This window comes from Thalassophryne amazonica, chromosome 2, assembly GCF_902500255.1.
Source record: "Thalassophryne amazonica chromosome 2, fThaAma1.1, whole genome shotgun sequence".
Taxonomy (NCBI): Eukaryota; Metazoa; Chordata; class Actinopteri; order Batrachoidiformes; family Batrachoididae; genus Thalassophryne; species Thalassophryne amazonica.
The window spans coordinates 95,856,121-95,861,093 of NC_047104.1; the positions used below are offsets into that span (position 1 = coordinate 95,856,121).

The 4,973-nt window shown below is 44.9% G+C and overlaps 1 pseudogene; it reads right to left on the reverse strand.

Annotated features, from left to right (window-relative positions):
- Positions 1-1,328: 1,328 nt before the first annotated feature.
- LOC117503891 lies at positions 1,329-4,382 on the reverse strand (annotated as a pseudogene).
- Positions 4,383-4,973: the final 591 nt, after the last annotated feature.

Sequence of the window (4,973 nt, forward strand, 5' to 3'; positions counted from 1 at the left end):
GAGCTCGGCATGAATAAAGTCTCAACATGCTCACCTGCTAAATCTAGCAGGCGGTCACCAGAATTTGAATGATTGATTAATGCATATTTTTTGTGTGCTAGGTGGTAGTTATTTTCCCAGGTGGCTTGGATGCATTTATTAAAATCTACAACAGCATATTGTCTCAGTAACTGTGGCACTAATATTTTAGTTAGGCAAAGGCTATACGCCCAACCGTTGGGCAGATAAATATAATGTCTTACCTTATTCACCCAACCGTGATCGTGTATTTGACACATTTTGTGCATCTAAACTATGTTTTTTACACCACTTTTTAAGGCCCTATTGCGGCGTATGTTTGACACATTTAACGGCTCCGTCTTTATTACTGTGAAAACACCGCAATGGATGAAAACAGACAAACTTCATGAGCATTTTGAATGGAAGTCTGTTAACGACGAAACAGTTTTTGAACAAAATGCTGCTTATTGGCTGTAAGATGGTGTTAGTTTGACACTGTTCCCTGGGTGTGATGAGCCAAACAGAACCTCTTTAGATCATAGCCCCTCCACAGGCTGCAAACCCTCCCACAGCCGTTGAGAAAATATCCGCCTTTTTTCCCTCCTGCGTTGAAACCAGAAGTGAGCTTACAAGCAGTTGTGGTTGGGCATATATGCTCGCGAATTTACTTTATTGACCCAACAGTTGGGCGTACAGCCACTCCGTTTTAGTTAATGCTGCCATGCTGTCGGTACTTGGTAATTAGTGCTAACTTTTCTAACATACAAATGAAATAACACTAAATCTTCACTCCACTGAAATACTGGAGCACAGACTTGTTAGTCCATTAGAACAATTAATTACACAGCAAACCATGTTATCTTAGATATTTGTTGAGTCCACAGAAGCTAGCTGTCTCTGAGTTGTATCATGAGATGAACCGAATATCCACAACATCTAAGGTTCAACTGAACTTTACTGAAAGCTTGAGCGTGGCATGTTACACACACATGATTACTACCACTTGAGCAGCACAACGGAGGTACAGCGCTCTGCTGCTCTGAAAAAAATCCTTCTTCCTCTCCCGTGCCCTCCTGACAGCATGACGGTATGATCGCCACCTAGTGGCCCCGTGAGAGTAGCTCATCACCTTAATCTACACATGGTTAACCTCAGTAATTTAGCAGCTAAGTATTGATAATTAAATACAAATAAATGTCAGGATATCACATCTCCCCCACCTTTTAGTCAACAGCTGGTCCTCAATAGAAAAAGAGCACACACTCTAGCACTGCAATATACGATACTCACTTCAACTGGAACTTTTTTCAGTTTTTATTTTTTATTTTTTACCTAACTTGAGAGGTGTGTCCTCCCAGCGAGACCAGAGCACATTGTTGCTCTATTCCAGGAAACGATGTCACTCTAACAAAATCTCTGAGGTGAGCAGGCAGATGTCTCTCCCTGGTTGAGCGACACACCATCGGTGTAACAGTTGACTCCGGGCGACCCTCAGCAGCAGGGGCAGGTAGTTGCTCTGGAGGCTCACCTGAAGGATTACCGCCTCCCTGACTCGGAGCTGCAGGCAAAGGACCCACAGCACCTGGATCATTGTCTGGAAACCGTTTCAAGTCCTTGTTAAGCTCCAAACTTGGTGCTCCAGCTGTCAGTCGAGCTTTCACCTGATCCATATGTCTCTTCACGATTTGACCACTCCCAAGGTTGACAGTGTATGACAAAGGACCTGAAGAGTTCTGAATGACTGCAGGGATCCATTTAGCCCATATGAGTAGTTCCTGACAAGAACACTGTCCGCTGATGCAAAAACCTCTCAGTTTCCTGTTTTTATCATGAGCTTGCTTCTGCTTCAATTGTTTTTGCTTCACTTTCAAGCTCACATCAGGCAGAACTAAGTCCAAAACAGATCGGAGCCACCATGACATCAATTCTGCAGGTGACAAGCCTGTCATTGCATGAGGTGTGGTACGGTAGCTGAACAGGAACCCGGACAGTTTGGTTTGCAAAGTCTCTCCCCTCTTTGAAGGTTTGGACCACCCTCTCCACCTGTCCATTAGAGGAGGGATGGAACGGTGCCGACCTCACATGCCGAATGCCATTTTGTTTCATGAAAGACTCGAACTCTGCACTCGTGAAACAGGCGCCATTGTCTTTCACCAGCATTTTTGGGAGTCCAAAAATGCTAAAACTTTGACGTAGCTTCTCAGTGGTAGCCTGTGATGTGGATGTTTTCATTGGGTAGATGTCCATCCACTTCGATTGAGCATCCACTATCAGGAGGAATATTTCTCCTAGGAAGGGCACTGTGTAGTCCACATGAATCCTCGACAATGGCGATTCTGGCCACTCCCATGGATGTAAAGATGCAGTTGCCAGTGCCTTTAGGTGAGCCTGACATTCCTCACAGGAATAATGCACTGCTCTTTCAATATCCTGGTCTATTCCTGGCCACCACATCTACATTATGCCAGTATGTGTTTAATGCAGCAGTTTTAGCATTCTATCTCTACCTTTCTTTGGTATAATAACTTTGGCTTCCCAGAGCACGCAACCATCCCTCACACTCAGCTCCATTCTCCGCTGGTAGTAAGGCTTGAAGCAGGTGTCAGTCTCATCTGGCCATCCTTTAAGGACGTATGCATGGACTTGTGACAGTATTACATCCTTAGCTGTCCAGCTTTTGATTTGGTTTGTGTCCACCAGACTCTCATCCAGTACATCCATCTTCAAGACTTGTTCATCCCCCCCCCATGTTTGTAGTCACAGGCAGCCTGCTCAATGCATCCACATTGCCATGTTTTTTTTTTCCTGGCTTGTAGATTATCTTGTACTCGTAGGCACTGAGGCGCACTGCCCATCTTGGCACTCATGGAGAACCCATGTGTAGGATGGGTTTCTTTTCATGGAAGAGGTAGATAAGGGGTTTATGATCTGTGTAAATGGTGAAGGCACAGCCATACAGATACTTGTGAAACTTTTTCACACCAAACATGACTGCTGAACCTTCCTTTTCTAGTTGAGAGTATCTTTTTTTAGCAGGCTGTACCATGCGTGACGTGAATCCTAAGGGCCTCTCACTCCCATCATCTATTCAGTGTGATAAAACAGCACCCAACCCATAAGGAGAAGCGTCACATGACAGGATTAATTCTCTGTCAGGTGAGTCGTGAACTAACACATCTGATGTGTTCAACAAGACCTTGGACTTGTGAAAGGCTTCCTCTTGCTCTTTTTTCCACTTCCATTGCACCTCTTGTATCAACAGTTAATGCAGTGGGGCTAGTAGGGTTGCCAGGTTGGGAAGAAATTTGTTGTAGTAGTTCAGCAAACCCTATGATTTGAGTTCAGTGACATTTGTGGGACCAAGAGCTTCCTGGATGGCTTTCACTTTTTTCTCCACTGGGTGAAGTCCCTGTGCATCCACTCTGTGCCCCAAGTACTCCATTCATCCTGTAGAAAGGTGCACTTATTTCTCCTTAAGCGCAGCCCAGCCACTTCCAACCTTGTTAGCACTGTGTCAAGGTTTTTAAGATGGTCAGCCACATCCACTCCACTCACCAAAATATCATCCAGATACACTGCTACTAATGGAATTCCTGTTAATAAACCCTCCATGGTCCTTTGGAATATGGCGGGTGCCAAAGCCACTCCAAACGGCAGTCTGTTGTATGTGAACAGTCCTCTGTGTGTGTTCACTGTAAGGTATTTCTTTGAGTCATCATCCATCAGTATTTGTTGATATGCATGGCTCATGTCCAACTGTTCTCCTTCAGATAGAGCTGCAAACAAGTCATCACCTCGGGGTATTGGTATTGTTCAGTGAGGAAACAATGTTCACTGTGAGTTTATAATCTCCACATAGTCTCACCGTTCCTACTGGTTTCAAGATCGGCCCCACTTGTGCAGCCCACTCTGAGTATGTCACTGGTGTCATTATTCCTTCCTTCAGCAGCCTGTCTATTTCCTCATCCTCTTTAGCTTTCAATGCATATGGAATGGATCGAGGATGGAATAAACGTGGGACAGCATTGTCTTTCACGTGGATGGTAGCTTTGGTGCCTTGTAGTGTGCCCAGCTCTTCTTTGAACACATCCTCGTGCTTGCATAACACCTGCTGCAGAGCTTTCACTTTTGTTTGCTGCACAGCTTGATTCTGCGTTTGCACGTGCTGCACTCGACAAGCTGTGTCTGTCCTTGATTTCCTTCCAGTTCAGCTGTATGTTCCCCAGTCAGCTTCACCCTAGTAAGGAAGGGCCGTTCCCTTTGACCACTACGAGAGGCAGTTTAACACTTTGACGCTTGTACTTCACTCTGTCATAAGCAGCTCTCCTTAGTTCCACTGGGTGCCCCGTATAGGTCTCCAACTTAATCTGGACTGGCCTCATGTGGGGGGTTTTAGTACCTAGAAACATTGTTTGGCAACCCAGCCTCATGGCATGCCGTGATTCAGCAGCAAGAAATATACATTAATCTTTTGGTTTGTGATGTCGTCACAAAAAGTACAAAATGTTCGTCATGGGAGCACAAATTTATTCTAATACATTCCGTGATGGCTGCATGAAATTAAAAGTGAAGCGGTGGGGGCGGGGGGTTGTGGTTAGGGTTAGGGGAAGCAGCAAGGTTAGGTTATGGTTAGGGTTAGGATTGGGGGTAGGGGTAGTGTTTTTAATAGTAAGTGGAAAAAAAACCGGGTCACGAAAATTTGAATAATTTTGTGACGGGAGCATGAACAAAAAAGTGAGACTGGGCTGTTTGGAATGATTCCTCATTTGTTGCTGTGAGACTGTAGCCAGTGTCTATTTCAAAAGTGACACTTTCCCCACTCAGTTCCACACTCACAGTGTATGGGTCAACTTTTCTCAGGTGCACCTCTCTCATACAACTCAGTTTGAATGACATGCACTTCAGCGTGAATGTGCCATCTTCTGAGTTCAATTTCAAGTATACGAGGGCTGTCAATAAAGTAGCGGTCCTTT